Genomic DNA, 24,071 nt, shown 5'->3' on the forward strand with positions numbered 1-24,071 from the left:
GGATTGGAGGCCATAGAATGTTAACATGATTCTTACCTTTTGCTTCTCAGCCTTCTAAGGAGTCGGTCGTTCTTTCACTCCTCCTGGTTTTCTCAGCAGCTATGGATGCAAATAAATAAAGGTGGATCTGATTAACTCGACTTTATAACCAGAGAAACCTGAGTCCAGAACAGATAGCTAATGTTAATTAACTTGACCAATGGTTCGTCGTTGTCCACCAGTAGGGTTGGGATCAGAACCAAATCTCGTGACTTCCTGTCCTATGTAGGTAAAGACAAAGCCTTCCATACTTTCCCTGTCTGGTTTTCAAGAAGACAATTCACAACAGAATTGTTTTCATTAAATTTAAATCTTAGTGGAGAGAGAGAGAGAGAGAGAGAGAAACTCAAATAGCCAAACTCACTCAGCACTTCAACAGTATGTCTAAGTGTGTTCTACCTACGAGAAAGGTTTTAAGACCTTTCCCCAAGCTAACACAGGGATGACTGGCTTCATCTAACTCTCTTGGGGGTGTTCTACTGACATAGTTCAGAGTCCCCCATTTTGTGATATGACTTTGGAAAGGAGCCCCATTTGCCTGGAGTTGGGGTTTTGTGTCTGAGTGCGTGTAGCTCAGGTGCTCACGGCAGGTGTGGCATCATTCAGCAGGTGCATGGACAAGAGCCAATGTTTCCTATCAGCATGCCAAAGAACCTGAGTCACTCTCTGGAGACACTGCCCCTCCTCCGGCTGCTGACCTGCAAGCACCAGAAACCCAGTGTGACTGTGTTGCTTAACAGAGCTGAATTTAGACCTTGTCTTCTCAAAGTACTTGAGTACGATCAGTTATGCCACATGCCATGTGGCCAAAGTAACTGCCCCAGTAACGGACATTAAGGCAGGCATGGCCCATGAGGGGAAAAGCACCAGGGACTATGTATAAAGAATGACCATCTCCTACAAGTTATGGAGGGAAGTGAGGCTCAAAATATATTGCATTCCTCTATAGAACATCTAGTCTTCTGCAGATGGTCCTGAAATCTCAGAAACCAATGTGGATTTCCCTAAAAGAGGTGAAGCAAAATAGAGACTATTAGGAAGCATATGCTCTTAAGGTGAGGTCACCATAACCTCTTCACACTACCAAAAGTGTGCTCAGCCTGGTCTCAGAAACAACCAGGTCAAAACATTTGCCACACTTCCCTACACAATCCCAATCAGCACCCTCGGGCAGAAAGAACCCCGTAGCGGGTGAAACAGGTCATCAATATTTTTCTTAGTTCCAAATACTATTTGCTTTGGAAAACAATCTGTACCCACCTCTCTCCTGCCCCCAACACATGCATGTATTAAGGCAAACACAAGCATGTACATGCATACACACACAGAAGGGGGAGGGATACAGAGAAAAGACAATCATACAAGAAGGGAAAAATGAAATAAAATGGGTGTTATCATATGCCACTATAGTTCCCCAGTTCACAACTATTCCCCAGTTCACTACCCATTAGGGAGTAAAAACAAAGATCTGAACTGAAAACCCAAATGTAACAAAGGAAATTCTATGTTTTCAGGACTGGCAATCTAAATGCTTTTCCTCCTGTGTAATATTTTTTAATCTTAGTTTGCTATCACACGAGGATGCATGTCACTAATTCAATGCAAACAGGTACTCCCTTGAAAACAACTAAAAACAAGTAAAGGATGCACTAATTAGCTTCCTAACAGGGAAGGTTTTAATTGAACTTTTCTATAACAACACTCATCAAAGTTTCCAGGATAACTTCATAAAAGATGTCAAGTCTGGCCCATATTTGTATCGCCTTAAAATAATTCTCAATACACAGAAACAGAAAGCTGATTTCTCTCCGATGCTGTTAACACTCAGGCCACTGCATTTTCTGATGTCAGCAATCCCCTTCCCACAAATATTCCAAGTATGCACCACCGTCCTTCTCCTTTCAATTATGTGGTTTCTCTGCTCTTTTCCTGATTGAGACCAGGCCTCTTGGATAATGAGAAGCATGTGTTGGGGGGGAAAAAAGGTCCTAAAAAAATACATACATCAGATTCATCTGCATCATACATAGGGGGGAGCCAATCACTTGTTCCTATCAAAGGTATCAAAATGTGAAGTTTACTAAGGGATATTATAAGATCAGCATCAATGTGTAAAGGTGATCAGTTATTGTAATCTAAAGCAACACCAATAAATATAAGGGAGATACACCCCCCCCCAAGTCCACTCTTTCTAGCTTGGCCACATTTATATTTAATGTTATCTTAATGTTGCCTTTAGGGGTATTTAAATTCTGACATACACATGGAAATGAGCCACGAATTGTACAGCAAGCATAAATATTCCATCATTAATAAAAACCAGCTGTGCACAAAACACCACAAGAGCTGTGTTTCAGTCCCTGGCTATCAGTAGTATTTGTCACTGGCAAATATTCCTCAAAACTTTTCTCCCTGAAAACACAGATGCATCCACATTTGCTTTACTCTAACATTGGAAGGTACTTTCAAGAATTCATTGGTCACTTGGGTGCATTCCAACTAATGTCACTTCCTCACCCTGACAGTCACTACAGTCCATTCAGTTTTTACTTCAACCTATGACAGAATATGAAAATATTTATTTTTTTGGAAAAGGTTGAGAGGGTCAATAACAGAAATATAGGGTCAGTCTTAATTATAGTCAGTAAGGCAATAGGGCACCAAAGGGCACTGTATGTTATAAGAGAGCAAAAGCTCATTAAACATGAACACCTGCTCAGGACCCTATAATAAGCCTGTTCTGCCATCATACAAACACCTTTCATCCAATGACCTCAAAGCATGTGCCCAATATGAAGCATGCCTGAACACCTCTGTGAAGTATTAATATCCTCGCTTCCCAGAAGGGTAACTGAAGCTGAGAGCAGCTAATTCAGCTATCCTTGGTCACATGGCAAGTCAGTGAGGGGCTGGGTAGAGAATCCCAGATCCTGGCTTCAAGTCACACAGACTAATGCCATTTCAGGCAGCCAGAGAAAGAGTGAAAGTGACTTCACAAATGTCAAGTAAATCTACAGAGAGAGAGAGAGACAGAGAGAGAGAGAGAGAGAGAGATATCCAAATATACCCACCTGAATTTTACCCCCAGGAACACAAAGTATGAAGCATATTCCTGTATTTCACTTGGAGATTTATACACGCTACAGAATTAGATTTTAGTATTTACATTTTAGCTGGAGAAATTTCATGAATTTGTGGAGAAATAATATTAGTTTACCAAATAGCAAAAATTAGACATAACACAGAGATTATATTTTATTTACTGAAGGAAAGTTAGAGGTCCATGAAACTTAAGATTCACTATGTACAAAAGTTCTCAGATAAAAGAATCCTTTGTGTGCAGACCACACAACTTTGCCTATATACTGTGTATTCCATTGCCTACAAAATTGTCTCCTCACGGTTTCTTTTTGCCTCAGTCTGGCAAACATTATTTTTGAGGCTATCAATCAAGCTTTTCTAGGCCTTCCTGATCCCCCTTCTTCATTCTGGATCCTACACAGTCCACCCAAATGTATACTATCTTAATGAAATATCAATGGTGCAGCAATTTAAAAATAATTTCCAATCAATTAAATAAGTAAACACTGGGTTCTGGTTTGGTTTTTCTTCATGTGGAAGAGTGGCAGAGGAGGGAGGCCACAAGAATAGGCTCGCTACATACATAAACCACCTCTAAATTAGGCAATGATTAGCGCTCACTGAAACCTATCTGTGCCCCCAGGCACACCAGGAACGAGACTCTTGACATGTCCTCATTGGTTCATACTCCTTTACTCTATAGCAGTTTACAACACTTCGTCTCCAATGAACTCTTGTTGAAAAGCAACATTACCTACTCTTATGACCCAAAGTAGGGAAGACTCCCATTCGTAGAGGGACCAGGATTCTTGCAGTTTCGTAGAGACTCTTGGGCTTATTATTTGATACTGCTAAAATATAAAGCACATTTCTGTCGATGCGTTATTACAGATTCACCCCCCAATCCACCCCTGCATACAGGATGAGTACAGGATTGTGTTTGTCATAACTGTTTGCTTCACTCTGATAGCAATCCTTCAAGGGCACACCAGATAAATGAGGCCTCAGAAGGCAAGCATAAACTTTTAAAAATTGTCTATCAATATCACTCTGCCCAGTCTCCACAGTTTAGGGTGAGGAAATGCACCTAAAGGCCAGGCTCCTCCCACCAGTGGGTTCACCCAGAAATGGTATCAGTGACCATTATTTGCTAAAATAAAAATTAATCTAGGTCCTGGTATTAGTCAAAAAACAAGTGGAAATAAAATACTTTACCAAAATGAGGTGGATAATCTTACACATTCAGAATCTACAAAGTTAGAGTTGTCTCTAGACAGTAATGCTAAATCCTTTCTACAAGCATGTGTGGGCTAAATCTCATGTGGCCAGCATTAGTACAAGCCAGAATGATATGTACAATTACCTCCATCCCATATAACAAAAGGCTTCAAAAGCCCAATAACAGCCTCATTTAGTTCAAGAAATAATCAACACAGCAAATGCTAATGTAGTCTTTTATGCAATAAATATGTTCCCGAGAAAGTCCAGATATAGTGAGTTTTTTTTTTTTTAAACCTATCAAGCAATGGTTTAAAGACACTAAGAAAGCCAGTTCTGTTCAAGAACGTTTGCTTTTATAAGGCAAATGACCTTCTAGGTTCTTTTCTTTCTTTTTTCTTTTTTGTTCAGATTGTGTGTGTTGTACGTGGAAGGGGCAGCTTCCTTAAAAAGGGTCAGAAGCCCACCATGGAGGGGAGTGCTTTGCTGTTTAATACCCCCTTAGTTCCTGCAGCTAAATTCTAACCTTTGACTTGGGGGTGGAAACCTAGATTTTGGACCAAAGTCCACAAAAGCCGAGAAGGAACGAAAAGTAAGTAATGCTAAAGATAACACATCATAGTAAAACACTGACAAAAATTCCTGAGGACAGGAAATCAATAGATCACGATTCTAAACAAATTGGTTTAGTCCCCAGCTAATTAACTTGTCACGCAGCTCTCTAAACCCACGGAATCCATGGGAGAAAGAGGTGATGTAATAGGAGATTTGGAGACATTTACCATCCTAAAAGGCTAGGCCCCGACCACACACACCTCTCTCCACCCCTTTCAGTGGGTTTAAGCTGGGCTTAATGGGTGCAAAGGACAATTTCTACCAGACAGTCCTGAAGAATAGATTCTTCTCATGCATTCCAAAGGTCCAGTCTCCATGGAGGAGGCTACCTGGCCACAAGCATTTCCCAAGGGGGAATATATCTTCTTCTCCTCCTAACTGGTAACACTGCCTCTGTCCGAAACAAAACAAAACTGCTAACCATCCTGAGAACTTGGGTGGGGGTATGTGTGATTTTCTGGGATAAATAAAGGAAAGGAAACCTTAAGAGGGGAGCGGGAGGGTGTGAGAAACTCCTCTTGTCTCCAAATGGAAAATAAGCCTAAAAAACTGGATCAAAAGAAGGGAGTTGGGGGGGAAGGGCTGCTTAATTACAAAGACACCCTTTTAAAGAAGGCACAGGCCCTGGGAGAGAGCTCTTAGGAGAGGCCCAGAAGCAGATGTACCCACTTAGAATGCTGGCACTCAATGGGACCTCAAAGTCAAAGTGCCCATCGCTCTATCTTCCTACTATTCCATTCTCAAAAGCATTCGAAGGTCCACTTCATTCTATAGCAAAAGTAGAATAAAATTGGCCTCCAAAAATGCCTTAGTTATGCATTAGTCTATTAAACCTTAATTCATAAATAAAAAATTACATTTGATTCTCCAAATCTCAAAGACAAATATGAATCTCTAAACTTTTTTTTTTGTGTTGTTGGTGGTCAAGTAAAGAGACTCAGGATATCCATGTAAAACTTACTGTACATACAGGTGGAGTTACAGGATTACTTTATACCTAGGCTGTGAATTAGAAAAAAAATTAAGTTTCAATTTTACAGAGACACAAACTTTTTTCAAAGTATGAGGGAACTTAAAATGAAGAATGATGTAGCACCAAAAAGGGCCCATAAACGACACCAGGCAAACCCATACAGAATAGCTGGGACCTGAGTTATCTTCTGTAAATAGATGAAGCTACTCCACAACCACCTGGCTATTAAAATGTCCCAGGCCCGTTTTAAAATGTAGTTTGGTCAGGCCAGCTTTTCCCTCCCAGCTGATCTGAAACGTGATAGCCTTTAAACTTGTCACTATGTAACATTGTAGCATTCCTGCTCTACCTTCCTGACCACCCCCAACCCGCTTCCTGCATCTTCCGCAGCCCGCTGTTAAAACCAACCAAAGATTTTATGTAAATATGTCAATTATTTATTCCCTAAAGAATAAGCAATGGCTTTCAGGTACATCTCAGGAACAAGTCTTTCAACCCAATTAGTCTAAAGCCTGTGGCACTTGCACAAGTGAAGAGAGGTAGGAGACAGGTAAGAATTTACCCCGTGTCCAAAATGGCATTTCCGACTTTTCTTAGCTATTGAAGGAGGGTACTGAAAGTCTGAGGTAGTTTTCCAAAGCTGGCCTGAGAAAGAACGAGTTTCACAAGGCCAAACCCAAGAAGAGTTACATATATCCTTAGCCCTTCATCACTAAAGATTATGGTTGATCATCTTTCTAAATGAGAGGGGGGAAAAGTTATAGTGTAAGTTTTAAATTGTTTCCCCACGTCTGGAGGCAAGGGGCTATCTGGAGGCTTTTCCAAATCTTTCCCTTTCATCTTTCATTAATTTGTATTCAGCCCCCTGCTGCAAATTATTTGCATATTATGATTTATTAGCAGCAATCATCAGGGACTGCCCGTGGTCTATAAAATCTGTCATTCTCACTCCTCCTTCTCCTTCTTCTCATCATCTATCTATGAAGATGGTCTTGCTGTTGATGAACAAGAAGTTCTGTGGCCGGGGCTCAGACCTTAAATCAACCACCTTCCTGATGTTGCACAACTACTTATTAAAATCTTCTGACCTTATGAAGCAAATAACGGCAATCTCCGCCTCGGGAGTCTCACCACCACCAACAACCACCACCACCACCACACATGCATGCATACATAAAGCGAATAGTTGCGTGGTTCATTACTTCCACATTTTAAAACTTGAAGAATTCATGGCCTTGGGGTCAGGAAGCGTGAGCACCAAACCCAAGCCTAAGCACTTCGGAGAAAGCAATCTAGCTATCTGAGATAAGGGCAATTCCTCAAGCTGAACTGAAGGTAGATCTCCGAGTCCCTAACTTAGTGGAGGGACTGAAGGTAGACCTGGGAGTCTCCAACTTAATTGCGTGACTAAAGGTAGACCTCTGGTCCCTAACTTAGTTGCAGGACTGAAGGTAGACCTCGGTGTCCCTAAATTAGTGTGTATATGTGGGGGGGTGGGGGTGGGGGGGCTGAAGGTAGACCTCGGGGTCCCTAACTTAGGAGGGGCTGAAGGTAGACCTCGCACACCCTAACTCAGTTGCGGGACTGAAGGTAGACCTCAGCGTCCCTAAATTAGTGGGGAGACTGAAGGTAGACCTTGGACTCCCTAACTTAGTTCCTTAAGCGATCAAATCAGTAGGAACCTACAAGAACCTAGGGAGGAAGTAAAGCAGCACCAAGCAATGGAACCCCTTCCAGCATCTCCTCCTTAAAGTAGGACAGGGACACATACTTTTAAACTGCGTTAAATAAACTTCTCGCACATCTCAGAAAACTCAAGGCCAGCGGCAAAAAGAGAACATACAGGCATCCTCACAGGCTACAACAACCTACCCACAAATAAGGGCATGATCAAGTTTACAACACCACAGATTACTGCCCCAGTTCCCCGCAAAAGTAAGGACGCTTCTCCTACCTCTGAAAGCAATCAAGACAAGGTGAGGACTCTCTCCGCAAGCTCAAACGGTCTGGGTCCCGGGCCGGAGGCCAGGGATGGGTAGGGAGGAAGCCCCAGGTCCCGGCTACTCCCCACCTCGCTGCTCCCTCGGGTCTCTCCTTGGTGGCAGTGGACGAGTAGGATACCGGGCCGGAGGGTGGAGCAGCGGATGGTGAGAGGCGAGATAGGCTGGAGGTGGTGGTAGTGGGGGAAGGCGATGAGAACTAAGGGAAGGGACGAAAGAGAAGGGAGACGGAGGGGTAATTCAGGGGTCTACCAGCGAACGCAGCCAGAAAGCTCCTCGGAAGGAAGGGGCGTGACTGCGATGAAGAAGGCAGCTCCTAAGAGAAGGGTGAGAGGTAGAAGCTGGGGAGGCACGGTGGCTTTTCTTCTGGCCGTGAGCAGCTAGGACCGCCCACAAGGAGGGGGGTGGATGATGGAATGGGCAGGGCCGAGGGCGGAGCCAGCAGGGCGGGAGGCAGGAGGGAGGCCCGCAGGACCCTGGTGAAGGGGAGGAGGCGGCACCCCAGGAGGCCAGGCGGCCTTCAGGCGGGGAACTTTCAAACAATTGATATAGGGCTAGGTTCGGGAGTCTGGGGGAGAGAGATCTGGGATAACGCGCAGGCTCTTCCTTCCTCCCACGCCGCGAACTCTACTTGGTGATGGTAGTTCCGATAGTGTGTACAGGAATTAAAGTGGGAGAAAGGAAGGTACGGGGTTCGATTTTTGGTTTGGTTTGATGGGTTGGTTGGTTGGGTTGGTTTTTTTGTTGTTGTTGTTGTTGTTCTTTTCTTTTCTTTTCTTTTCCAAAGACTTCAATAATCTATGGCGGCAGAACAGCGGAGACGCGTGGGAGAGTCAGCGCATCTCCCATCCCCATGGCGAGAGGAAAAATCATAGAAACGCCTTAAAAACAAACAAACAAAAACAAAACAAAACAAAAAGCACGGAACCAAAGCGTTACAAAATTCAGATACAGCTCTCATGCGTCTCCCTCGTTTCCTTTGACCAGCTGGAAGCCTACACAAGGCAAACCCCACAAAGTCCCCCCTTTTCTTCTGTCACCCTGCCCCAACAGCCTCAATCTTCTTAAGCCTTCTGCTCCAGCCTCTTGCCCCAAATTTCTAGAAGGGTCTATGTCCCCCTCCTGGAGGCCGGTCACTAGGGCGCCAAGGGATGGGCGGGACTCAGGGGAAGCTCCACCTCTTGGCCAGTCTGGGTGTGCTTGCCTTGGCAGAGCCGGCCTGAGTAAGACCCACCCACCATTCTTTTACATCTACTTATTGGCCAGTCAGACCTGCTGTTGGCCTATGATTGGTCTTTTCATTTGCCAATCCTATCCTTTGATCCCACCCTCCCTTAAAATTATTAAAATTAAACAAGAGAGTATTGTCTAGCTTTCCGTTCTCCCCAGCAGAAGCTGGGGATAGACAAGACGCTTGACTTCCCAGTCTCGTGAAAGGGTGCAACAGTGTGTTAGCCAACTGAAAGATAACTTTATATTTAAAGCACTGTCCAACTGTCTCAAAATAGGTAACTTTTCCCTCTTAGTTCAATAAACCAGGAAAGAAAGGGAAAGTACATGAAGTGTCATTGTGGTGCTCACATTTAGTGCCAGTGAAAGATACTGCTCCAGTAAATGGAGAGTTGAGTACTACAGCATCCCAGGACACGGGGTGGGGGTTGGAATCTACAAATTAATGTCTAAGTAAATGAAAACACAAACAGCAAAATAACGAGGAAGTTGGAACCAAAGAAAGAATTCACTGTGGGCTCTAGCACACATTACCTGGCTATGTGATGTTTAGAGGACTTTAATTTCTCAGCCTTAACTTTCTTATCATGTAAGTAGATGCTGTAAGGCATGTACAGTGTTCTAATTGGCACAAATATGAAAGTAAAATGAAATGTATGCACAGACTCTCTAAATCACTCCCCACTTGTGTGACCCACAGAGTGGAGCCTTTAGTATGTGATTGTATGTGAGAGTTCGATCTCCTGTTCATCTGTTTTAAGAATTTCTAGCCATGATTGTAGAGGTTCTGTGGTTTTGCTGTGAAAAGGCACCTCTTTTCCTATCATTTTTGAGAGTGAATATGAAGTTGGCTCCCTGGAGTTAGAATAATAAATTACCCCCTCTTCTAACCAGAGTGGGTGAGATTTCTTTGTCAAACAGTTTGGCAGTTCCACCACCACCTAGTGCTATTTTGGTGGTGATGCTGAAAGAAGAAAACACGGTGTGTATCACCAAAGTGAAAATGTCTCGAACTGGAAACAAGTATAAGTATAAAAGCTCCCATTAATTTAGAGTTGTTGGAATGAACCCATGCCAATGAGAGAGGGACATCCAATCCTCGCCTAACCAATGGGAGCCTTAAGAGGTACCATTGATCAAGTTAACCCAAGGAAGGCATGATCAGAAGAAACACTGTCTCATGATAAATAGGGTCTTCAAATATCCCTCTGGCTATAAGAGAGGTAATGGGTGGGTGACTTGCTGCAGAGTGTACAGTATGTTCTACTAGCTGCTGAATCAGAGGCTAGGATCGTGACAAAATGGATTCTGAGTCTGATTCACTCTATGTGTGAGGAGAGGTTAGTCAGGTGATTTTTTTTTTCCATGGGGAAAAAACATTTTTTTGTGTGTAGAAACATCTACCTCGTGAGGTTGTTTTGTATTTACAAGGATTCCTCCTGGTCATCACCAAGAGAAGAAACTTGTTTCCACAACACTGCTGTTTAAATGGAAAAGAAGTTCTAAAGATTAAAGCCGAACAATAAAGAATAAGTCCAGTGGTGAGTTCTTCATTTGGTCTCCTGTACATGAGGTCAGCACTCCCATTATACCTTGAATTTGTCTATTGAATGAGATGTCCTTCCATATCAGGAAAACTACTTTTACCTCCTCTGTTCATAACTTATCAAAAATATTTTCACTCAGTTCATTATTAAGAGGGTCCTGGCCAGTCTTGTGTCGCCAAAGAAAAATAAACTGCAGTAGCAAAAGCCTGGGGGACTCCGTGAAATATGCTTGGTCATAATCTTCGAAGTTGCCTTCAAAATCACTTTCAAAATGCCTTCCCGGAAGCTACTGGAGTCAGTAACTGTGGATCTTGGATAAGACTCTCTAACCAGTTGAAAATTTGATGGTGAATCAGGCGATGAGTGAGTCACCTTTCTTTAGCCTGTGGCAAACAACAGGTTTTTAGGTAATTCTGTTTTCCCTGGGGGGTCTTCCAAGTGTCTTAAGGTCTTAGGTGTTCCTCCTCTCCCGCCATGCATGACTTCCTCTGTGTTTTTACCCTGAAACCCTTTCAGCTTGTTTAAATTGAGTTTGAATTTATAAAGCCCCCACATTGCCCGTTCTACTTAAAAGGGAGGGAGAGGGCAACATCAACAAACATAGACCGAACTGCTATTATGGACAGGACTAAAAAAACAAAACAGTATGAGACTTGGCTCCTGCCTTCCAGCATATACACATAAAAAGACAACTAACAAGTGTATGCTAAGTGCTAAATGAGTGGTATTGACAGTAAAAGCTGTGGACGTTAAGAGCAGGGAGTGAAAACTAAATTTCAGAGAGTGAGTTTATATAGCAAACTATGCCACACACATTTAACTAATCCCCACAGCATCCCTATGTCTTCAAGACTTGCCTATAAAATATGGAAAGCCCTCTGGGGGATACCAGGAGAATTAGCCACTAGCTGTAAAACACCTGTGTAAAGATACTTGATTACCAAAGTACTACACATTAAAAACTCTTTTTTTTGGGGGGGGGAGACATATTTCCATCTGAAAACGAAAAATTCATTGTACCATACTATGGACCCTGTTTGATCTTCTTCATAAAATGAAATTCCTACTTTGGTGTAAAAAGTTTGTGCTGTAAAAATAGTCCATTAAAAAAGAAATATCTGGGGCTGGAGAGATGGCTCAGAGGTTAAGAGCACTGACTGCTCTTCCAGAAGTCCTGAGTTCAATTCCTAGGAACCACGTAGTGGCTCATAACCATCTGTAATGGGATCGGATGCCCTCTTCTGGTGTGTCTGAAGACAGCAACAGTGTACTCATATACATAAAATAAATAAATCTTAATTCTTTTTTAAAAAGAAGTATCTGCCTTGAAAATATTATGTGATATGAAATGAACCAGCCACAAAAGGACAAATGTGTGGTTCTACTTATATGATGGGCCTAGAGGATATAAGTTCATAAGGCAAACAAATAAGAGAGTAGTGCAAGTGTGCTCACAAAGATGGTGCGTCAGAGGAAGAGTTTACATTTAGAAGAAGGAAGAAATTGGGAAATAGGTATTGGTGATTCTTGCAGAATTTATAACTTTAAGTGTCCTTAAAAACAGTATGATGATGGACACAACCAAGAATAGAAAATAGGTGTCATGTAAAAGGGGCAGCTCGAAAGTTACCATAGGTCATACAAGCCCATGCCATCAGGACTTTCTATTTTCTCAAGAGAAATAAAAGTTATACACACCTCATGGAAGTTTTCATTTCTACAATGTTGTCAAGTAATAAAACTCTTAATAAAAAGTCCGTCTTTCACTGTGAGTTTTCCCTGACATAGTGGTCAAGCAGAAAGGAGAGTGTGCTGGATAGTCTATCCCTCAACCCCATAAAACCACAATGCTTTGCGCCAAGGGACGGTCTCCAGCCACCAAGTGTGCAAAATTAGCACATCTTCCTCTAGCTGCCCTGTGAAAAGCCAGATCATCTAAATGCAAGAACAAGAGAAGAAGTACACAATACTCTAAAGCAATTTATTTATGGCACTACAGAAAGTTCTGCCCCTTTCTCCTCAGGGGAAAAAAACCCTACAGGCATATTAGAAAAATGCGAAAACTCTGCCTTCACTAGGGCAGCTCCCTAAAGCTCAGGTTCCAGTTGGTTTCTGAGCACCCCACCCCTGATCATACAGACTCCAGCAGACCAGAAAAAAGCAAGACGCAGGACAGGAACCAAAGAGGGCACCCACACAAGGCAGGACATTACAAACTCTTATTTTTTTTTTTTTTGACCTTTCCCCGCTTCCCAGACACATAAACACACACACACACACACACACACACACACACACACACACACTCCAGACAAAGGAAGTTTGAAGCCTGACCCATGTGTGGAAAACAGCAATGTGGGAATTCAGGAAACAACACCAGAACTCTGCTCCAAGGCCAAGACCTGCTCAGCATTTGAGAGCCAAGATACTCCTGGGGTACTTGTGAGCCTCAGGATTTTGGAAGTAAATCAAATGTAGGAAAATAAAACTGCCTGCAAGTCTATTCCCCAAATACCTCCTAGGGGCCTGTTTGACTAACCTGGGTTCGCCTCTTTATGATTTATGCAGGGCTTCACTTCAGTTTAACTAAATACCATATCTCCTTCAGCAGTCTGAGTTTCTGCAAAAAGTCCAGGCTGTCCATACCTCAAAGTAGGGTTGGCTTGTAAATTCCTAGTTATTACACCAAGAGGGATGTGTGGTGTATGAAAAGCACACACTAAAGCCTGGACTATAAGAGGTGGTAGCCGGGGTGGGGGGTGGGGGGGCGGTATTATTGGAGTCAGTGATTTCAAAAAAAAAAAAAATCTCTGCAAGTAAGTCAGAGGGAAGTCAAGGAGCTGAGCCAGTAAGCAAGCGTGTTAAATGTACCAAGTTAGCAGGAAGTTCATCCTCTTAACATTACCCTTGCAAAGAAACTTTTGATTGATTGCTTCTGCATTCTGTTTTTGTAGTTACCAGAGTGTGTGAGACTAGTTATCCCAGTTGGAGGTGAGTAATGCTAAGGCTGGAGGCAAGATTATCTTCCCCGGGGCTTGCTGCTTTACTTTTAGAACTAGAAGGCCAGTGGATGCCACATCAGTGTGATTTAAAACAGGCCTACCTTGCAGGCCTCAATCAGCCTTTTATTTTCGGTCTGCCACTGTCCTGTGAAATTCACACAGGAAGGCCATTGTTAAGGTATAAATACCTAACCTAGGAAGGGTTAAATAGTAAGCCATAATTGTGAGCTCTGCTAGAAAAGGCATAGAGATTTTCTCTAGTCACCCAAGCCTGGATTCCAACACAGAGCCACAATTTAATGAGGAGGTAAATTACTTAATCATCATGGACTCCAACTTCCTCACCTTTAAAACCAGGGCAAATTCTTTGCCCTAAGGGATTGTTGTGAGGATTAAGTGGAAAGAAGGTCCTGGCCTGAAGCCTGAAACGAAGCCATAAAGCATTCCAGGAGGCAGGATGATGGGCTTGGTCTGGTGCTTTCAGGAACTAGATGTTAGGCTCACCTCATTCACTCTTATCGGCAGAGTAGGTGGATGTTTCAAGCATCCCAAAGATGTCTTTTCCATTGTTTTTGTTATGCCCTTCTCTATCTCTGTAACTTTGGGAAAGGCTTGGGTTCTCATTTCTTCAGCTCTAAAATATGGGTACCAGGCTGAGGAAATGGCTCAGTTACAGCACCTACTGAACACGGGTAGGACCTGAGTTTGTACTCTTCCCCTCAAACCCATAGAAAACTAAATATGGAGCATGCATCTGTAAGCCTGGCACTCTTAGAATGGGATAAAAAAATAAAAATTTGTCTTTCACATACCACACCCACAAGCACACGTGTGTGGGTGTGTGTGTGGGTGCATGGGTGCGTGTGAGTTAGGTGTGATGATACACACCTTTAATCCTAGAAGGAGTCAGGGGATGCTGCATCTATATGATTTCAAACCTTGTTTAAAATCAGAATTCCAGGCCATCCTTGTCTCAAGCAAACAAATAAAACAAAACAAAATACGATAAAATATGGATACCAATATATCTATGTGAGAGAATGGTGGCAAGGATAAAATGACAGGTATATGCAAATATTAGTTCGCACAGCTGTTTGTGTAATGTGCACAACAAGCTATCCAGAGTGCATGTGCTCTGTCGACCAACATGTCTATCTATCTATCTGTACTGGCTGGTTTTGTGTTAACTTGACACAAGCTGGAGTTATCACAGAGAAAGGAGCTTCAGTTGGAGAAATGCCTCCTTGAGATCCAGCTGTAAGGCATTTTCTCAATTAGTGACCAAGGGGGGAGGGCCCCTTGTGAGTGGTGCCATCCCTGGGCTGGTAGTCTTGGGTTCTATAAGAGAGCAGGCTGAGCAAGCCAGAGCAAGCAAGCCAGTAAGGAACATCCCTCCATGGCCTCTGCATCAGGTCCTGCTTCCTGACCTGCTTGAGTTCCAGTCCTGACTTCCTTGGTGATGAACAGCAGTATGCAAGTGTAAGCTGAATAAACCCTTTCCTCCTCAACTTGCTTCTTGGTCATGATGTTTGTGCAGGAATAGAAACCGTAACTAAGACACTATCTATCTATCTATCTATCTTTATTCATTTCTCTCTTTGTCTTTCTCTCTTTACATGAAATGGGTTCAGGGTGTGTACCACAAGCTAGACTAGAATATTCTATGAAGCTCACACTGACCTCAAACTCAGGACTGCCTCTTAGTTCTGTGAAACAAGGTATTCGTCACCAAGGCAGCCATGAAGTTTACTGTCCCTACTGAGTAGTCTCAAATCTAAAGCAATGAATGGTTTTACCAAAATGTTGAAAATTCTTAAACAGATGGCATCTATAAGTTATGAGATTTCCAATTTTGCTAAGAAATTTAAGGTCATGTGGGCACAGTTGTACAAATTGTCTAAGTGTTGGCACACATCTCTGCAAGCTTTATGATTTGCCAGGACCTGAGTGAAAAGATGCAGTCTTGGGAGAAATGGGCATCTTGGCATAGTAGAACACTCATGCTGTGAATAAACTGGGAATGGGTGGTCCAGTGAGGGGTGAAGAGGACAACTTAATAAAATGGAATAACAGAGAGATTTTCAACCACATGGAACTAGATTAGGATTCACATAGCCAATTAGTTGTGTGAAACTCAATAGATCAATGTTCTCTTTTAAGTCTCAGATTGCTAACTTCCTGCTTAATGTTGCATCTTGAAGGAATATTGGAATGGAAGGTAGGTATTTGAGGACTTTTAAGGATTCATGGTTTCCTGGGATAGAATAGCTGTATTAGTAATAAAAGTACCATTATATATAATTTAATTTTACTTATTTATTCTATGTTTATGGCTGTTTGCATATAAGTCTGTTGGCTATGCATGTCTAGTACCCATATAGGTCAGAAGAGGGTGTTGGGTTCCCTCATCAGTTTTGTGCCATGTGGGTGATGGGAATTGATCCTGGTTCCTCTAGAAGAGAAGCCAATGTTCTTAACTATTGAGTCATCTCTCTAGCCTAAGTACTACTATATTTTAATAAGGTAATCATTTTTTTTGGTAAAACTCAAGCAAATCTGGGCCATTTCTGTATCATGGACAGTAAACGGCTAAAACAAAGTATTTGAGATTCTTGTTATTTATTCCATTCCATCCTGACTGATTGTTTGTTCCTATTATGGTTTGCTCCATAGCAACTACCTGCAGGGTGAAAATGAGTGGAGGGCAGTAATAACCAGTCCATTTCACCTCATTTGGATGAACTTTCCTCTCACTATTTCTAGGGTCAGAGAGCATGAATGTGGACTCCTGGCATTCCAAACAACCCTTGTCATGTTCCCAGGCAGATGACATTAACCAACCCAGCATTTCTTACAAGCATGATATCCCATCTCTCTAGAGTTTTTAAATTGTATATATTATTTTTAATGTGTGTTTATCTTAGGCCTATGGCTGTGTGTGCTGAGTGTGGAAGCCTGAGAACAGTGTGGTAGTGGAGTGTGTTCTTTCTTTCCATCTTAACATGATCTCAGGTGATGAAAGAAAGGCAGGTTGCTAGGCAAATTTATCCGATCAGACCTCTCCCCAGGTACAACTCTCTACTTCTATAGTCTCTTTTGCAGAAGACTGGGTCAGCTTGGGAGACGGAGATGCAGTTCTTAGTTCCCCGTGCTTCATTGTTTTCTAGTTTGATTGTTTAAAATGGCAAGTTTTACCTTCCTACAGAACAATAGAACCATGACTTATGCTTCTCATGTTATGTGCTTCATTTCACCAAGGGTCGTGTTTCCTGAGCTATCGTGTTTCCAGCATTTCAGTGACTATGTCTCTCTTCCTATAGGAGTAGTGCAGGTTTTAGGTGAAGGTGTCCAGAGAGCTAGAGCTGAGTTAGCAGCACAGGTCCTACCTTGCTTTCCCCTTTCCACTTTCCTTTGAGTTCCTATCTCTGTCAGATGACTTATCCCATTGCTTTGGGACAACTATTTCGCATAGTCAGCTCAACTACAGGTTCTCCTGAGGTGCTGACAACATGTGCTCAGCTGCTGTGTCTACTAAACCTAGAGCCTGTTATTTGTATCATATACTAAATAGTAAGTAAAGGTTTGGGGGAGTATAAGAACTGTTCCAGGATAACTGTTTTTTGTTTTATTTTGTTGGAACAGAGTAATTTATAATCTTATTTTTCATTTAAATCAGATTCCAGGCAACTACTCTCCCGATGAGTGACTAAAACAACTCCTTTAGAGTGTTCTCTGTCCTGCATAACTTCTCAAAGCTCTCCTGCCTTCCATGCACTGATTTTCCCTGGTTTCACTCAACGGTTTTTTTGTTTTGTTTTGTTTTCTTTTTTTTCTTTTTCTTTTTTTTTTTTTAAGATTTATTTATTTATTATATGTAAGTACTCTGTAGCTGTCCTCAGATACTCCAGAAGAGGGCATCAGATTTTGTTAGGGATGGTTGTGAGCCAACATGTGGTTGCTGGGATTTGAACTTGGGACCTTCAGAAGAGCAGTCGGCTCTCTTAACCACTAAGCCATCTCGCCAGCCCCTTTTTTTCTTTTTCTTTTTCTTTTCTTTTCTTTTCTTTTTTTATCTCGGGTCCCTGTTTCCTCGAAACACAGACACTGAATCCACAGTAGTTACCATTTAAAAGCCTTTTTCATGAATGGTTCTCTGAAATGCTTCTTTTCCCTAGCTTCCCCACCCTTCTTGTCTAGTTGGTCATTTGTGTTTCTTCCAACTGGGTCACTTCTTTCAAGCATGTCCTCTATTAGTCATTTCTTTCCCTGGTGGAAAAGCTGTATTGTATTGGCAATCTAGGGGAGGCGTTGTTTGCCATGTACAAAGCTACATGTGGATAGAAACTGCCTTGGCTATCATATTGCACAGTGGGATAACTGTAGTTAGCAGTAACACATTATAGATTTCAAAATTTCTAGAAGATTTTTTTTGGATGTGTTTACCACAAAGAAACGGCAAGTGATGGCTGTATTGAATAACCTGATTTGATTATTAAACAATGTGAACAGCTGTGGAGGAAAACTCACATTATACCACATAAATATGTATAATTAGGATGTCAGGTAAAAACTGAACTAAAAGCTGGGGTGGTCATGGGCATCTATAATCCTAGAACAAGGAAGGGCGAAGCAGGAGACCCAGGAGTTGGGGGGGGGGCTATTCCGAGCTGCATTAGTAAGAGCTTATCTCAAAATACAAAGCAAAACAAACTGAACTGAGAGAGAAGTGGGAGACAGAGACGGGGGCAAGAAGAAGGGATTTGATGCTGGTAATGCTACTTATATAAGCTGTGCAGACTTAAACAAGTAGCTTAACCCTTCTGAGCGTCAAATATTTTTCTGGGAAACAAAAACTGAGAAAATCACTGTCATGTCTTGGTATTGTACTGTCTTGTTGTGAGCTTCAGATCAAACAACAGTTAAGAAAACACCTTAGAAAATGAACTCAATGGTTATTTTCAGGACACCTGTGGTTAGTGTGGTTACCACCCACGCTGCCCCTCCCTCCCCTCCCAGGAAGGCTCCAAGAATTGATCCTGTCTTAAACCCCCTAGCCTTGTGCTATTGCTGGGTGGGGGGAAAGCATTGTTCTTCGTATCTTGACAAGTTGATCTTGGCTTAAGACTTGTTGCCCTCCGGTCTTTTCAGTCAGCATCTGGGGGAGCCCCTCCTTTGCTTTCTCAAAAGCTTATTATCAAGGTGTTTTTTTTTTTTTTCCATACTACCTTGCTTCTACCTTCCCAGCCTGCTTTGTTGTCCCAGTGAAAAGTTGTGGCGGGAGGGGAAAGGGCACATTGCCAACCCCTCCATCTTCAGCACCAGAACTCCCAGTGTCCCCAGACTCCAATTTCGCAGGCATAATTTCTTTACATGCACCAAGGTTTACCTTATGAGGTATTTTAGATGGATCCCAGGCAGGTAAATTACATTTTGCAGAGATTTCACTTATTCCCAGAGCTCTGCCTCCAATTGGTAATTACAATACAAAATCCAGAACTTTCTCTCCCTTTGTGGTTAAAAAGAAAAAAAAAAAAAACCCACTGCATTTGCCTCCCCTTGACCTCAGCTTCCAGACTGTGCTCGGTCTGTGCTCAAGGTTCCCGGGGGAGTTCTCCAGCTTGAATTTGGCCAGATGCTCACTGTCCTGTTTAAATCACACTCAACAGAGGTTTTTTTTTTTTTCCTACTCTCCACGTTGTACAGCTTTTGCACAGACCCCTTAGATTTACTCAACATGTTCCCTCTCCAGCTAGTTCTCTGTGCTGGGAGCAGTCAGGTAGGGCCAAAATAAGTCTTTCCCTCATTCTGACTCATGGCTATTTTGACCCTAGACTTCCAAAGCCTCTTTTACCTATTGAATCATAGCTGTTCAATGAGTTTTTCTTCAAGTAGAAAGGGAATCAAAATTGAAACAATCGCTATCATCTTGAACAAGGATAGGCAAAAATGATTTTCTCCGTGACTGCTTTTTTAGGCCACTCTGTTCAAGATTATTTAATTTATTACATGTTTTAAATGTCTGGATGTATTGAACACTAAATCATGACAGAGACTGCAAAAAAGTAGCTCACAAAGTCTAAAATATAGTGCTTCCCGGAGAAAGCTTTCTTCAAAGTGTTTTGAGTTGGTGGTGACTGTGTCACCTCCCCTTCCAATGTTACAGGAAGTTTTTGACCTCTTTCTCACCCTGTTTTACCTTGTCTTCTATCCCTTCACTTACTTGCTAGTCTAGACACAGAGAATTTAAAAGATTGTTTTGTTTTTTTTTTTCTCTCTGAACTCATGTTTCACTTCTTTCCTGGAGAATAAACTAACTTCCTTTGCAAACTAGCTCCCTGCCTCCTTCCCTTCCTGCATCTAATTAATGTCCCTTTGGCTTTGGTGGACACTTTACAAAATGAGGGCTCCTTGCTCATGTTCGCAGAGTCTCTGAAAAATGCTCAGGGTAATTTGAAGACAGAGCAGATGTTAAATACGGGGAGATTTTTTGCAGACAGCTAAACCACAGAGACACTTAAAATCCCCTTGCAAACGAAGGCTAGCTCTGCTTCACCCACAAGGTGATTTATTTCCATAGCTCTTTGGAAGAAGGCAGGATCAGTTTACTGGGGCTCAGCTTACTCAGCAGAAGGGCTAATCTCTGCTAAAATGTATTTTGGCCGAATTTAATCTTACTCTCATTGGTTTTCCTGGTGCACTACATTCACAGTTATCAAGGATGGCCTGGCCTAACAAATAATGGTCAACTCTAAAGAAATTAGCCCTTAGTCCAAACAACAGTACACAAGGACTAGTAAAATGGTGCCATGAAGTCTCAACTTTGACTCAGTGTCCAGAACCTCGGATATCACAAGTGAGACAAGATGCTTAAATAACTACACGGTGTGTGTGTGTGTGTGTGTGTGATTGTGACCGAATTGCTTCCATTTTATATCCTTTCTCTTGATTGTCCCATGTGCACTTTTCACACTCATTTCCATTTACAAATACACTGTAACCCTACTTCCAAAAGTAGGGAAGCAGTTGGAAATAGCTTTATGGCTTTGATTCAGGATGCACAGTAGGTGGTAGGCGCCGAGTCTGTAAATGAGTAAGGTGGGCTAGAGGATGGCAGTCAAAGAGCACAGCCTAAAATGGAGACACAGAGGCTGGTACTACAGAGTGTGCTGCTTCAACAAGCTTGGCACGTAGGAGGCTGGAGATCTGCAGACGCCCAGTCTCAGGCTCTCCCTTTCTCTTTCTCTTCTCTCCCTGTCCTTCTGCCTTCCTGACCTCTTTTTCTCTTTAAAGCAAATCATGAAAAGCCCAATTCTTCTTTCCAAAGAGAATCATAGGAAGACTAGATCCTCCTTTCCTCAAAGCCAAGACATAGAATCTAGCAAGGCCACATTCTTCTCTACTCCATATTCACAAGGGAAGATGGTTCATTTAAAAACCAAGAAAAATCTGAATAAACAGGCCTTTCTGGGTTCCTTTCTCAGTCTATCTCTCAGATATGATTCCCTTTGCCTAATTTCATTTCTACATAGATGTCCATCCTTCACTTAATATGAGTACCGAAGAGTACATGGGTCCTTGAGCCTCCACTGTTGAAAATCCTGCCCTTGTAAATTTTGGTTCGATAAATTGGTTATGTCTTTCCCTCATTAATTTGTAAAGTAGCTGTCAGCTGTGATGCTTATGATGGGTGAGGAAATTTTTCATTTTTTTCTGCTTCTATAAATAACAATATTAGAGTTCTACTATAAGACTGTCTGGTTTGGTTGTACTACAAGAAAGTAGACTGGCCTAGAAATTGTAGCAAACAATTTCTATGTGTGTTTGCAAAAGTTGAGTTTACTTCTGTAAGGTTAGAACAAATTATTGAGGAACTTGAATGCCATCCAGAGCAATTGGAACTTGTTCTTTAGGAGGTTTTGGAAGCCATCCAATATCCTTGGTGCATATGTGGTATCTAGCCAGGAGCAAGACTGACAAGTACCAAGCTCGATTTTCTTACATCTTGTATTTCCCTGTGAGGAATACCTTAACAGTGGCATCTATCATGATCTACAAATGATACAATGCCCCTTGCTCACTCAAATGGAGTTACACTGGCCTAGGTTGGCATACTTGATGAAAATGTTTCAAAGATACTTCAAAGTTAACTTCATACCCTCAAGAATTTAGAAGCCCAAGATCTAAATATATGATAGGGTCTCAGGCACAAACTAGCCTTGTAAACAAAATTATCTTGAATTTCTGATCGCCCTACCTCCATCATTTGAGGACTAAGGTTACAGTCGAGAAGCAGCACACGTGTTTTATTCAGTGCTGGAATTGACTCTAAACTTTCATGCAACATAGCTATTTACTATATTTACTATATTTACCAACAGAACTACATCTTCAAAGCAGCAGGAAAAGATGTTTTCTTGTCTCAAAAATTGACAAGGAACATTGTGAGTAGTGACTCCAAGCACAATAACATCTCCTTGATTTCTTTTGAAGATCCTTGAATCAAATAACCTGATGGAACAATAGAATGAATCACATAATTGTCATATGCCTTTGACTACATCTTCTATCATCGTGAATGCTATCACTATGGATCTAATTGCCTAATTACCCAAGCTAGAACCACAGCTGACCAACAAAAAACTCCCTGCTCTTTCACCACTTATTTTCCATCAGTCACACAAATACCTCAAGTTACTATTCCATGGCCAGTATCCCTGTTCAATTTTTAGGCTTTCTTTACCTTGGCTTTCACTACTTTATGATTTTCTCCAATCTCACCTTCAAGTCCATCAGTCACATTATTGAAGGGTGTGTTTCATAAATACGAAAATATGATCTTTCCATTATATAAGTGAAAATGTGCAATACCATAGCAAGATTACTGAACTAAAGTTCTATGTGATGCTGGGGGGGGGGGGATTGAGTTGGGCAGGGATGTAGCTTAGTAGTGGAGTAGTTGCTTAATACGTATCCATCCCAGTATTTGATCTCTAGAACAAAAAGTATATAAAAAACAATTTTAAGTTACAGAAGAGACTAGGTTATGAAGGTTAAAATGTCTCAGGAAAAAAATCTCTTTTTATTCTTTGTTTAATTAAGAGTAGCATATGTAAATGTAAGAACAAGATGATCAGAACAAATTGTCTTGGACTGAGAGAAAAAGGATATTTTTGTGCTTTTCTTTGATGAAGAAGGGCTCTAGTTTCTGCGAACCCGTCTTGAAGGCTACATACAAGTCCTGCTTTCTATAATTTACTTCAGGGATAAAGGATTGGTAGAAACAGGGGTCAAATGGTGAGACTTGGTTTCTGGGATTTGTTGAATCTTTTTTAACTGATAGTATTCAGTGTGCCTAGATACCATACTTCAGGAGTAGTATTTTCTGAGTTCCACCACTGCTGTTCTATTTATAAATGTTCAGTAATGCTCCATATTATTTTCACAATAAAGCCCAAACTTGACTGACAAGCTTTATTTCTTGATTATTTCACTCTTCTTCCCAGCTCATACCTTGTGCTCTATTGACTGCTCTTCCAGAGGTCCTGAGTTCAGTTCCCAGCAACCACATTGTAGCTCACAACCATCTGTAATGGGATCTGATGCCCTCTTCTGGTGTGTCTGAAGACAGTTATAGTGTAATCATATAAAATAAATAAAAGACAGCTTGGCTATGTGTATCTTTCACAATGAATTTTTTGAGGGGGATGGCATGTGACTTTTTTGTATGACTAATATCTACATGTAGTGTATTCTTCAAAGTCTGTGTAGCAGAAATACATCGGTGAATAATTAGAACATGTTTGTGGTGACAAATGAGAGGCTAATATTGTATTCCCTTATGGAGAGTTAATAGATAGAAAAAAGAAAGGCATAAAGTTTGCAGATGATCTAAAAATTGAAGGTCTTAGTGTGTAGGATTCTGTGGATGCTGTGAGCAAAAAGAAAATATCAGATATATCTATAGAAACTTTTCATTGTTAGGCAGAACAAGTACTGGCTATGCAAGGATATCTTTTCCAACAGGGAAATAATACAACTAAATGAAACAGCTAAGGTCCTAGGGAATTGAGGGACTTGAAAGAAAAACTGCTTTCTGAGGGAAAACAGACATTTAAAAGTAAATAGGCCTTCTGACTTTCATTTACAAGGCAGTGCATGAGTGAAAACAGTGGCAGTTTTTCCTTCTCCCCAATCCTGAGGGCTCTCATGCCTTAGCACTGGGCATAGCAGCTTGTACCACAGTCTGGCCATGCAGGTGGGGCAGTGACTACCTGATGTGCTTGTATGAAAATTGGATTTTTAAGTTCTTAGGAGACATAGACATGCTGTGCACTAGTCATGTCTTAAAAGTGGTTTTGTTTGGCGC

General features: G+C 41.7%; 1 protein-coding gene across 3 annotated transcripts in view; it reads right to left on the reverse strand.

The window, feature by feature from the left end:
- The window catches only part of Amot (angiomotin), a 58,382-nt gene extending 50,089 nt beyond the window's left edge, over window positions 1-8,293 (reverse strand). For 2 of the 3 annotated variants that reach the window (XM_029473546.1, XM_029473548.1), the window contains exons 1-2: window positions 7,881-8,293; window positions 37-99 (exon numbers count right to left, since the gene is read on the reverse strand). The gene's annotated coding sequence lies outside the window, so the exon portion shown is untranslated. Of the gene's footprint in view, window positions 1-36; window positions 100-7,880 lie in introns of those variants that run through there. The other variant, XM_021153301.2, reaches the window with a different exon arrangement.
- Window positions 8,294-24,071: the final 15,778 nt, after the last annotated feature.

The sequence above is a fragment of the Mus caroli genome, chromosome X (assembly GCF_900094665.2).
Source record: "Mus caroli chromosome X, CAROLI_EIJ_v1.1, whole genome shotgun sequence".
NCBI lineage: Eukaryota > Metazoa > Chordata > Mammalia > Rodentia > Muridae > Mus > Mus caroli.